Genomic DNA, 12,839 nt, shown 5'->3' on the forward strand with positions numbered 1-12,839 from the left:
AATCTCTTTTCTTAGTTTATCGATCCCCTACACCCTCCCGAAGTTTTGACATTTAATTTCAGGACACCCTGCATACTCATTATTAATTTCTAATAAGCGGAAAAGCAGAGAGTACCTATTAATATTTTGTAATGTATAATATTGCTTGTGTATCAATCTCGAAAGGCTCTAATCTAAAAGTGCGTGTATATAAAGTTAAGATAGGCTAGGTCAGTGCATGCCACGATCTGTACATTTCGGCCGATTTCCGAGAATCAACGCCTATCGCCCCCCCCCCCCCCCTTGCGTCTTGAGATCCTCAACTAGCAACCGTAACCAAGCGCGCGGCGCTCTGCCCTCAGGTACGGTGCATCTGTACCGCGAAGCGGTTCCGTACCCCCTTACTGCCAAATATCAATGTTTTAAACGCGATCTCTTTAGAATTTTTTTAAATAATTAATTCAAGAATAAAGTTTTAATACTCGATTATTAATTACATTTACGATATAATAATTCTAAAATAATGACATCATATACTGGGGATATCCAACAGTCTATAACTTAAATAATACCGTTCGTAAGTACAATATTTCGTGCTTTTAATAAAAGCGTCTTTTATAAAACTTTGAATTTACAATTATTTATTAATTTATATATCGGAAAGAATTTCCGCGCGCGACATTTAAGAAATTTAATCTATCCAATATAATTTAATAATATTTTAGAATTATTATATCGTAAATGTAATTAATAATCGAGTATTGAAACTTTGTTCTTCAATTAATTATTTAAAAAAATTTTTAAAAGATCGCGTTTAAAACATTGATATTTGGCAGTAAGGGGGTACGGAACCGCTTCGCGGTACAGATGCACCGTACCTGAGGGCAGAGCGCCGCGCGCTTGGTTACGGTTGGCTAGTTGAGGATCTCAAGACGCAAGGGGGGCGCGATAGGCGTTGATTCTCGGAAATCGGCCGAAATGTGCAGATCGTGGCATGCACTGGCGTTAGGTTATCCTTGCGCCATCGATACACGGTACTAATCGAGAAACCGAGCGATAGTTTGATAAACTTTGACAGATTTCATGTAAATGGCCCTGCGATCGATCCGCGTCTAGAATTGTATCGCTAATTGATCTATTCGAGTTTATCGAACTTGATTACCACTATTCATGCCTGTCTGGATTGATATTGATTCAATTTCCGCTATTTAACTTTTCGTAAAAATTCTAAACAATAACAGCCTCTTATTATTTTTCACATACATAAGATTCTAAAAATAATCTTAGAAATACTACGTGTCGCTTATTTAGAGATTCTTTTAATCTTTTTCAGATAATTAAGGACTTGAACAAATTTTATTCGTTATTCACGTATTAATTACGAGGGATTTAAAAAGCGATAAGAAGAAGAATATTTTTATCGTTTCTGCTTTGGGGAAAAGAAAAGAAAAAAAAAAAAAATTATACTACGGAAAATTTAATGCGGTGGAAAAATTAAGAAATAATTAAAAAATAATCACACTCACTTCCTTATCTCCGGACGAACACAGCAGTCACTTTTCCATTTAATCTCCTACGGCCATTCCCCCATCAGCCCCTCCCTCCCCCTCCCCCTCCCCCATCCCCACCCGAAGCTTCTCGCGATTCTTTTTTTTTTTTTTAACACGCGATTACACTCGCGAAATATAATACGACACTCTCTTTAATATCTCATTTCGACAAACTTTGACTGATATCGGGAAAAATCCGAACGGATGGCAGCCCCACGTACAGGAAATATAATCGTACACTTTATTCACTCTCGGTATACATTCGCGTATAATGCGCGTAAATAAATCTGACAGAACGCGAACAAAATCGACGCACTATTTAAAGACGTTCCACTTACCACTCCCGATTTATCACACATGACGCATTTATTTGCATCGGCAGAAAATAAAGTTTGAAAGGTTAAACGTCTTCGTAGCGAACACAAGTAGCGACCGTCATATAAATATCCTAGATAAATGACGATCTGTCTTTTTTTGGGGATTAATTCATTGCGAGAGTCCCTCGACGCTCTTCTCGATGTTCCTCAATGCTAGATAACACGCACGATATCGTTCGTCGAACGAGCGACTGTTACGAGATAAGGGAAACGCGCGTGTTCGAAGAGGTCTTCCGACGAAGCGAGAGGCGACAGCTGATTCGGAATGGCGGATGACACGGCTAATCGCGATAAGCGAGTAAATACTCCCGAGATGGAATTGCTCGATGCTAGATTTGACGTTTCCGATGCTCGCTCGCACGCGAAATTCGAAGAGAAATACGCGCGACACGACGCGCTCGCGATTCGGTTACGCACCGGTAACCCGCTGACCGGTAAACTGACAATGAGCAACGGTCACACACGTCTCGGTCACGCGCGTCTAACTTCACACGGCTAGACGATGCGGAAAGATTCTTTGCGCTGGCGCGATATAATTGAGAAATACGCGTTCGCACGGACCACTTAATAGATCGGGACGAACAGCTACGACCTTCGACGCTTTTTCTTCGACGCTCGTACGCGGAGCTCGCCCGAGGGAGGGATAAACGAGACGCGACGAACGCGAGACGATCGCGCGATTCGACTACATACCGGGAACGTGCGACGTGAACTGGCTGACGATTTCGAAATTCGGTCACGTGTCGCGCCTGACTTCGCGCATTCGCGACGATGTAGAAAAATTCCTCGTCGTCAGCCGCGCGTATTGCAAAACGTAATCAATATCGAAATACGTATCCGTTAAATTGCAATCACGCAGGCTCGCTTGATCGGGACGATCGTCTGTCGACGCACGATTTTCGTTCGCGAAATTTATCCGGGAGGAACAAAGAGACGCCAACGATAATCGCGCGATTCGATTATACACCGGAGACGCGCGACGCAAACTGCTCCATGATTTTCGTAATTCGGTCACGTAATATGCCTGACTTTGTGCGCTCACAGTGTCCAGTTTGAGATTCTAATAAAAATATTAGTCTGAAAACACATTAACTACAATATATAAAATGCGCGTCTTCTCTGAAGCGTATATAACTGAAAAAAAATAAATTACGAGAGAATGCTGTGTAACAATTTGACCCCAAAAATAACGATATGAAAATAAATCATACAATGATGGAGGATAATAAATTATTATATAAAGATACGATATATATATATATATATATAATATACTATATTAATTATCAGGGTTAGGAACGTTACTCTATAAAAATAACGCGTTATCGTTATTTTTTGTAAAAAGTAACTCGTTACCCTTACTCGTTACTGATTTTAAAAAGTAACGCGTTACCGTTACCGTCACTTGGAAAGTAACGATTCGTTACTTTCTCGTTATATTTTTGTTTTTTGTAATGCTAAAATAAGCTCTTAGATTATAAAATTATTTAATAATCAATATTAAATGTAATAATCTATGTTACAATTAAAAACTCTAAATTAGTCTCTATATAGCGAGCGTTTCTTATATCAAACTTATTTAATGATTGTAATTTTTTATGTTAATATCTTTACTTTTTAAAACACTTATCTTTATAGGAATTTAAACTGTAATTTACAAATTTCAATTTTGTCGAAAATTTTTATCAAACATTCTTCTTATCAAATATCCTGCAACTGATTGCGGATTGTCGGCAGGATTAACTGCATTATCAAAATCGTTCGAAGAGTTCCGAGAATAGTTTACGCGCGTATTTAATACTGTTGAAAAAATATCTGTAATTCTTGTGGATTGTCATAAATGTCGAAAGAAATGAAGATACAATATGATTAGATTGTTCATATATAAATATAATTTTGTCCTTTTCATATAGATAAAATGCTCGTTAAGAGGAGAGAAAAAGAAGAAAAAGAGAGAGAGATAGAGAGAATTGTTTTAGGGAAACCTTTTTTTTTTTTTTTTTTTTTAAACAATAATATATTTTTACGATTCTGTGATGCAAAAAACGCATGTTACATCCATCTCTTTAAAAAGTGAATAGTATTCAGGAGAGATAACGGCGGCGATGAGGGCGATAGAGAGAGAGAGAGAGGGAATATTCTTTTCAGGCAGCTTATAACATCTTTCGCGTCACTTCACATATTTAAAATGCAAATCCGTATGCCAATAAATCTTTAGTACACGATTCGAACAAAAGTGTATAAGAGAGAAAAGAGATAGAAGGAGAAAGAATTTCTATTCTTTTTCTTCCTGTCTTTCGATGTCTCTTCAAATTCTGCGTTATTTGTCAAGGATCTTTCGCGCGCGCATCGCACATTGTTATTTCCTATGTCAAGTGTTGTCAAGCGATATAATCGATGTAACGGGTCAATTTGATCGGCAGCGAAAGATAAATCAAGTCTATAATTTTATTGCAATTATATTAAGTCCATATACGAATATTAATCAATTCTTGAGACAACTAACTTTTTTAATTAATACATAGCCAAAAAGAAAAGCAATATACTACTTTCATATATATTTCATATTATTTTTAAAATAATTCAAAAACAAGTTACTTCTTATATACCTAATACTTGTTCTCTTCAGGGTTGGGAAATAACGGGAAGTACTTCTAACGTCGTTACCATTACAGTTATTTCTTTTTTCGGTAACGATCGTTACTTTTTTCTGTTTGCAACGGTAACGAATTAGCCGTTACTTTTATCGTTATTTTTTCCTTCTTTATTATCTTATATCTATTCAATAAATGTATTTTTTGAAAAATATTTTCTATCATAGGCTGCATTCTGATAGTCACTGCCGCTACTGAAAATCTATAGTAACGTAAATTATAGATTTTACAATATTGATAGTGAATATTGGAATACGCTCTTAATAATATCAATATTTCTCTTATCGATATTTAAAAAGAATGTTCGATAAAAATTTTCGACAAAATTGAAATTTGTAAATTACAATTTAAATTCCTATAAAGATAAGTGTATTAAAAAGTAAAGATATTAACATAAAAAATTACAATCATTAAATAAGTTTAATAAAAAAAAAAAAAACGCTTGCTATATAGAGACTAATTTAGAATTTTTGGTTGTAACATAGATTATTATATTTAATATTGATTATTAAATAATTTTACAATCTAATAGCTTATTTTAGCATTACAAGAAACAAAAACATGACGAAAAAGTAACGAATCTTTACTTTCCAAGTAACGATAACGCGTTACTTTTTAAAATCAGTAACGAGTAAGGGTAACGAGTTACTTTTTACAAAAAATAACGGTAACGGTAACGCGTTACTTTTACAGAGTAACGTTCCCAATCCTCATAAGGAATTACGTATCTCCTTCGCCGATTATATGTCGCAATTTACCGAAAAGCCCATATAAAGAAACTGCTCATTTAAGAAAGTCGATTGCGTGCAAATTTTTTCATAAATACAATAAATTAAATTGAATGTCTTCCAAAAATTTTCTCCGCCAATAAGAATCATTTTAATTTTCTCGACATATCCATGCGAATTGCGATCTTTCCATAAAGACGCGCGTGAGTGTTGTGTCACTGTTCAAATATGTTACTCGACTGGCTGAAGCTTTCGTACAGCGTTTATTATGAAGCCTCATGCGTCCTTCGAGGCGTACGTACGTAAACACGCGTGTCCTTATGCGACAGCAAGACAAGAAAGAGAAAGGGGAAAAGAAAGAGAGGTGGGAGAACTGTGTATCTGCGCACGCACACAGGCTTGCTCAAGTTTTACTCATAGCGTCCGTGGCCTTTACGACGTGTAAATCACGAATGCGAGACACCAAAGATCCCATGTATACGATCGCACTGTTAAAGTGTCTCCAAGAGGTTTTACGATAAAAGACGGAATCTTTTTTGCAGGATATAGTAAAGCGAATGAAACGAGGGTGATTCTTTAACTTTGGAAATAGTTTCAAACTGCGCCCGTACGTGAGAATGTTTTATTTAGAGAATGCGAATATGAATACGAAATGTGTGTTCGCGGTCGATATATTATTGGCTAACACGAGAAACCGTAAAATTATGAATAAACATAGTTAACATCACGAATAAATTATCAATTTTTTAATTTGCACATTCGATAATTAGCCGTATATTATAATCAAGAGAGAAGAGAAATATATTAAAACTTAATTAATCTGCGAATTGGAAATTGCGAAATATTTTGTTACGGCAAAAGAGAGTGGATATTTCGATTAAATTGTATCAATAATATTAAATTAATTAATCCTAAATTGTTTTAAATCCTCGCTGTTACGATCTGGATTGTCAAATTCAGGAATCTAAATTACTGGACATTTCGTCTTTGGAAACAAAATCTAATCGGACAAAAACAGTAATCATATAAAGCTAGATTAAATACAAAATTTTATCAGAAATTACTTACAATACTGTTTTCTAAACGATTTTGTAAACAGAATTCGGATGAATAAAATAAAAGATAAACTGCTATTATTTAATATAAGACGTTTCACATTTTTGAACATAAAATTAAATATTTGAAATTTCGCACACACAATTATCATCTGTTAGAACATTTAACGCATTTGACACGTTGAAAGAGAAACGTTTAACATAATTATTAAAACATAAAATATTATTTTTTTTGAACAAAAATAAGAAAAATAATAAAAGTATTTCAGTGAGAAAGATTCTCATTGTTCTGTACATAGAAGTATTACGGTAAGATTATCAAAATCTAAATATTTTACGAGATATTTAATTTTTTATATTAAAATATGTCAGATTAAAATATAAAATAACTCAAAAAGTACTTAATAAAATCATTGTCACCATCTTATGGCCCCCTCGAAACCAAACAACTTTTGTCTGAAACATTTTTCTCTTCCGGGCTTGGTTTTTGAGATATTTGCCTGAGGAGATTAAAATGGGACACCCTGTATATATATATATGCATACACAAAATGATATAATTAATTTAAACATATGCGTTATTAAGAGCCGAAATATATTAGATAGATCCAAGTCTCCTTTTGTGTTGAAAATGAAGAATTGTTCACGTTCGAAAAGGGTCTCCGATATAATTCTAACTGCAATATATTCCAAGACACGAAATCTTTCGACCGGCAAATTCGACATATTTTTTTATAGACGAGGAACGGCGCGAGAAAAAGCGAGCAATGTGAGGGAACGGCAGGGGAACGAACGCGAAGAAGAGGAAAGAGAAAGCACGGGGAAATAAAGTAAAAGAACGCCGCGAGAGATGAGAGAGACGGTGGGCAGAATACAAGCGTACCGCGGTAGCCTCGAATCCTTTCGCGGCAGAAGGTGATTACGTCAAATCATCCCGTGCAACGATTGCGCGCGAAGATTGCCGCTCGCATAGGAGAAAAATCGCCTGGATCTCGGCTCTAAGTTCTTCCAGAAACACGCGGAGCTAATCTCGTCTCGGCTCCATAAAGCTCCTTTATGATTGTACGTTATTAGAAAAACGCGAACACAAACGTCTATAATGTAAAGCGAATTAAGTAATATCTCGTCGACGATATTTTGAAACATTCTTCACTCGCGCTAAATAAAGTTGCGGATAAGCTGCGGAGAGATTTTATTTCGCGTAAACAGTAGACAGCGAGGTTAAGTTACGGATTTGTATAGCTCAGGATCGCGCTTTAATATTTTAAGTTTAACCACTTTAGATATGTATAAACGAGAATATTACATGAATAAAATTTGCAAAAATATTTCCTTTCATTTGACGTAGAGAGAAACGGCAGAAGGTTAATGATCGATTTGTCTTTCATAAAAAAAAAAAAAAAAATGTTGGAAATTATTTTCTGATTTTCTTGTTGGAAAAAAATTAATAATTTTATAAAGTTTTTTTCTTATTTCAATAGTAGATGTACAATATTATATAAATAGCTCGCGGATCAGAGAGGACGAGGGTGAAGAAGGATTCGACGATTTTAATCTCTCCCGATGTCCCGCTTTTCTTCTTTTTTTTTCCCTTCCCTCCCCTTCCTCCTCCACTCCCTCTTTGAGTCGTAAGCCTCTCGCATTCCCCCCTCATGTGACTTTTTTTCCATCTTCTTTTTCTCCGCGCTCCTGCTCTTCTCTTCTTTTTCATCCTTCACCCTCTCTCTCTCTCTCTCTCTCTTTTACTTCCTCCCCTTCTTTTTGCCCATGTCTTCCGAATGCTATTACGTGCGGTTGCTACCGCGGAGAACACAACTACCGATCAACTCTGCCCAGAAGACGTGGTGGAACGCGGGAGGAACTTACAATTAGGCAATTTAAATCAACCGTTTCGATCCCCCTACGGTGACGCCAATTACCATATTTCATATTACCTACATACTAAAGGAGTAAAGTGCCCACACACGGGGTGGGCCTACGCTCTACGCTGTGGATTATGAAATAAATCTTTGCTCGCGTTGCGCGCACGCGACAAAAATACAATACTTTCTGTTATAGAATCCGCCATTATTATATTATCTGGATTATATGCAAATAATTGTACCGCGAAGAGATAACACAACTATGAGAAATTGTCTTTTCGTGATGGACGAACGTATGGCGAATAGAGAGGATCGGCTTCGTGTCTGCGAGGTGACAGTAGTAGATTCGCATAGATTGGTAAATGCGCGCGAATCGTTGACAAAGCATGCTTGACCCTTGCCAGAGGGGGGAGGGGGGGGGGGATCTTGACATATCCTTTGGTTATCAGCCTGTAACTCAGCTCATCGCTGTACCTGCCTGCGTCAAGTCGGACGTAGCGAACCAACGTAGGATACGCCAACCAACGTGATGAGATTGATGGAACTTGCCGGCTCATTTGCGAAACGACTCAACGTTTGAATATCTTAGATTTAGATTCTTTCGAAAAGATTTATTTCACGTTTCAATATCTCGATTCTTTTATAATTATATATCGTAGCGAACAGAAGTAAATCTTAAGTAAATGGAAATCCTGTGGGATAAAGTAAAAGCGAAAGCTACAAGTAAAAACATTAACGTGCGTTTTCATTGAACGGAAAAAAAAAAAGGTAAATAATTTCGTAGCGAATCGCGTCTCTCTCGCGCAGAAATCTAAACGTAAATTCCGAAATGATACGAAGATGCGAGATGCTTGGTTCTATCGCTACGATTGCATTCGTACACCGGCACACGAGAGAAGTGCACGCTATCATATTATGCTTTTACCGTACTATACATTACTGCATCGTACAGTGTGGAGGCAACGCCAAGCACCAGTATACGACGAGGAGAGCAGGACGGAGGATAAGATTGAGAGCGAGAGGAAGAGAGTAACGTAACGTGTGTGCGCGGTTTTGCCTCTTTTGCCAGTTCTGCCTTTTTATTTCTTCCTCTCTTCTTTTCTCTTCCTCGCCTCTCTCCTGATCCAGGAGCGTATCGACCGACAATGAGCAAAGATCGCTGCTTCTATTGTATTCTGCTCTATGTAACGTGTGTTTTACATTTTATTACATCTTATAGATTTTAATGAGTCTATTAAAATAAGAGAGAGAGAGAGAGAGAGAGAGATAAAAAATATCTTCGTTTCAAATATTATTATATTATAAATGTGAAAGAATGTTTTCTTTCTTTCTCGAAATAAATGCGCGATATCAAAGCTTTAAGCTAATTACATCGAATTTTCTGTAACGCGTAAAATATTCTGCAATTATAAGTGACATCTATGAAGGAGAAAAAAGAATGAAGAAACACTCTTCAGATGGTTCATAATGGAAGCTGCTGCAGCGGTAGCGCTAATAAGCGGTAGCGTAAATAAAGGATGCGGGTAGTAATTAATTGCGTGTTCGCTTTTCTAGAGAGAGAGAGATGAAGAGTTATTAATTAAATCTTGCATACTATCATCTTTTATTACGGGAATCTTCTTACTCCTTTGGATTTGGCTTGGTTTACTCCGTTTACTTCATTAAGTAAAGAAGGTAAAAATTTTAAAATTAATATACATTAAAATATTTAGATATACAAATTTGTCATTGAAATTATCATCGAAAGACTTTTTATTTACGAACGGTATATGCCAATTGCTATGCAAGCTTCGTCGTGATAAATATCCTCCTCGATCTTTAACCCAGATTCGAGTTCCGTGAGATCAATTATACGACTGCTTTTTATCCCTGATTGGGACATCTTTGTTGCGAAGCGCGTTCTCTCATTTTCACAAAGTCATTCGTTGCAACACGCGAATTCATCGAAGCTACTCAATGACGAGCGTGACGTTCGCGGAAGAATTCTTTGTGCCGCGCGAAAGCCGCAAGCGGAAAACGATCGCTAAAACGATATTACGCTGTCGGAACAAAGAAAGTGACAATGGTATCCGCGAAATTGCATCTCTCTTCAGTTAATGAAATTTTGTATCAAAATTTTTCTTCTATATAAAATATCTCTTACCGCATAAATATTTTCGATTAATAATTTCTTGGGAAGGATTTTGGGGGGGGGGGGGGGGGAATTTGCCTACGTTTCAACTATCCTTTATGATCATCACTTTCAGTTTTATACTCTACGATATGATATATTTTTGTACGCGAGTGTTGCACGAGGCACAACAGCCTCCGTCTTACATCCCTGCCGCCTTCTCTCTTCATCCATCCTCGCCTCACCGTCGTGCACTCCCCCATTCCCTTCTACATCGCCCCGAAGGGCCGATCTTCTCGTCTCTTTCCCCCTTCGGGCCCCGCTCGTTCGTTCGGTTTGCTCGCTTTGTAACAGCGTCACGGCTACTTTTGTTGCTCCTCGCGCTGCTTCTCCTTTTTCTTTTGCTGCGTCCCCTCGCCCCTTTCTCCCACCAGCCGATTCCACGCTTCTCTCTTTATCCCTCCGGCTACGCCTCTCCTCGTCCCGAGATTCGTTTCTTTTTTCCTCCCTGTCCCTCGTTCTTCCCCGCTTCAAGTTAGTCCAGTTGCTTCTTTTGTTTTCGTCGAGTGAACGAGATGCCGAGAACGACGAAGAGCGGGTATGAGAGAAAGATGAAGGGAGAGGGAGAGAGAAAGAATAAGAGAAATTACGAGCGAAAGGAGAAGATGTTGCGCATCGACGAGGAGAGGACTCGAGAGAGAGAAGAGAGAGAGAGAGAGAGAGAAGAGAAGCACACTTCAACGAAGCGTGTCCCGACACGAGGATCGAATTCGACCATCGGATCCAGATCCACGAAACTCGCGATCTTTCTCGTCTCGAGGCTTATTCTCTCTCTCTCTCTCTCTCTTTCTTTCTCTTACACTTCACTATTATTGACGCTCTTTTTCCTTGTATCGATTCAACGTTGACGGATAAAAGTGCTGCTCCTAGAATCAGCTTTGCTTCTGAAACACGTCGCTCTCTGACGCTCTTATATTCGAAAAGATTTTTATGATTATCAGATAGGAGGAGGGGAGGGGGGGAAGGTTTCATGTGAAACGAGGCGTGATTCAACGCGCGAAACGCTCGAGGAAGTTATTTTACTTTCTTGTACCGCAAATAATGTTGTCATACGTCCTCTTTTCCCCCCCGGACACCGTTCTCTTTTTTTAGGAAACGGGAGGGTTTTTTCGAATATGTCCGGGATAATTATGAATGTCCGAGATTTAAGGTTGTTCATAAATATTTTGCTTTTTAGATTTAAGCCGCGTCTACAATAAGATTCTAAGCAATAAGAAATTGACTAATCGCAGTCGAGTATCTTTCTCGTACTTGATTGTGATTGGTCAATTTCTATCGGGCTTAAAAAGCTTAAAATCTCTATTGTAGACGCCGCTTTAATTAACCACATCATGTTCAATCACTTCGATACAATTGAAGCTCTCGACCCCATCTGTTTTCTTATTTTTATGCATGAGATTGAGATCTATATTACATAGGTACAATAAGATAAATAAGTATCTAATAACAAAACTTCTTTTAATTAAAAAAAAAACATGTTTAATTTATGTACTAATGAAAACGGGATCTAAGATGATTAATTTATCGTTATAACCAATTTGCTAACCTATTCGCAGTTTTGTATATGTTCGAGGTTGCGAGCGAAATATTCGGCGTTTTTCGGATCATAAATTCTAGTTTTGAAAATTTTATTACAGTCAACCCTAACCGTAAGAGAAGAAGCCTCTGGTCTCGCTATCTACTCGAGAACGGCCTCGATGGAGTTTCGCTCATGTTACTAACTTTGTATCTAACGACATTCGATATGCGCGTAAGTGAGCGCGCTCTCCCTAAACATACACTTATTCTCACGAAGTTCGAATATATAGCAACACGTGAAGCAAGATTCGACGAGGCTGTATCGGGGAACTTGTAGAAGCACGACGGTGGCGGGGGATAAGAAGAAAGGAAGAGCGATCTCTTTGACGAACGGCCACTTTTATCCCGTGAATACGTCTCGTAACTTTCCGTAGAATAGCGCGGTCAAGTGTGCACGGAAATACACTCGTAATTCTGCGAGGATCATTAATGTCATCGGTGCCGGCGTGTAATACCAGTAAGCCAGTCGAGAGAGATGGAAACAAAAAGAGAGAGAGAGAGAGAGAGAGGAAAAGACACGGTAACGAAGCAGTAATAAACGATAGTCTCGTCGATAGAAACCTCGACGATGCGCTCGCTGATTGCGTATAAAAAGGTGGGTATACATTTAGCGAACGAACAGCGAATGCGAAACGTTTTGAACGTTTTTCTCGCACGAATTGTCTTTGATGTATCGCTTTATGAGGGAATCGAGCCGAATGCGAATCGAACGTTCTGTTCGCATTCGCTTTGGCGTATATATCTGCTAAATGATAATAACGAACGTTTGCATTCGCTGTTCGTTCGCTAAGTGTATACCCACCTTAAGGGTGGAGCGATCGGTGATGATTAAAGCACATACTCTTTGACACGCGCACTCTATCCATTCTTTCCGCATCCGGATACG

At 38.0% G+C, this 12,839-nt stretch overlaps 1 long non-coding RNA gene across 2 annotated transcripts in view; it reads right to left on the reverse strand.

The window, feature by feature from the left end:
* Nucleotides 1–1,567, reverse strand: part of LOC138939619 (uncharacterized) — a 104,132-nt gene extending 102,565 nt beyond the window's left edge. For both annotated transcript variants that reach the window (XR_011447874.1, XR_011447873.1), the window contains exon 1: nt 1,506–1,567. This is a non-coding gene — a long non-coding RNA (uncharacterized lncRNA). The remainder of the gene's footprint in view (nt 1–1,505) is intronic.
* Between the last annotated feature and the right edge of the window lie 11,272 nt (nt 1,568–12,839).

Source organism: Polyergus mexicanus, unplaced genomic scaffold, assembly GCF_030449975.1.
Source record: "Polyergus mexicanus isolate NDT 795.1 unplaced genomic scaffold, iyPolMexi1.0 SCAF_14, whole genome shotgun sequence".
In the NCBI taxonomy this organism is placed as follows: domain Eukaryota; kingdom Metazoa; phylum Arthropoda; class Insecta; order Hymenoptera; family Formicidae; genus Polyergus; species Polyergus mexicanus.